The sequence below is a fragment of the Calidris pugnax genome, unplaced genomic scaffold (genome assembly GCF_001431845.1).
Source record: "Calidris pugnax isolate Ruff unplaced genomic scaffold, ASM143184v1 scaffold25, whole genome shotgun sequence".
NCBI lineage: Eukaryota > Metazoa > Chordata > Aves > Charadriiformes > Scolopacidae > Calidris > Calidris pugnax.
In genome coordinates this window covers 8,039,256-8,039,532 of record NW_015090805.1, presented here as the reverse complement: position 1 = coordinate 8,039,532, position 277 = coordinate 8,039,256, and the positions used below count along the sequence as shown (strand labels likewise).

Below are 277 nucleotides of genomic sequence, written 5' to 3'. Positions count from 1 at the left end.
CAACGCGGTGGGCCGCGCGCCGGGGGCGGGCCCAGCTCCGCCCCGCAGCGCCCCCTCCGCCATTTCACTGGGCCTGCGAGGGGAGGTTGCTGGTTGTGAGGTACGGCTGGGAGGGTGTCGGCGGCGTCCCCTCGTTTTTTCCCCTTAGCGGGGTTGCCGCCCGCGGTGCGGGGGTGAGGGCGGGAGCGCGCGTCCACGGTGGGGCCGCTTGGAGCTGCCGGAGCTCCGTTAGAGGGGCCGGAGCGCCTCAGGGCCCGGGCGGGCACCTCCCGGTGTG

At 76.2% G+C, this 277-nt stretch overlaps 1 protein-coding gene across 2 annotated transcripts in view; it reads left to right on the top strand.

The window, feature by feature from the left end:
- The window catches only part of IFNAR2 (interferon (alpha, beta and omega) receptor 2), a 15,734-nt gene that overhangs the window by 435 nt on the left and 15,022 nt on the right, over positions 1–277 (top strand). Inside the window, exon 1 of one of the 2 annotated variants that reach the window (XM_014938244.1) lies at positions 3–100. The exons of the other annotated variant lie outside the window; for it this stretch is intronic. The gene's annotated coding sequence lies outside the window, so the exon portion shown is untranslated. Of the gene's footprint in view, positions 1–2; positions 101–277 lie in introns of those variants that run through there. 2 annotated transcript variants of the gene reach the window in all.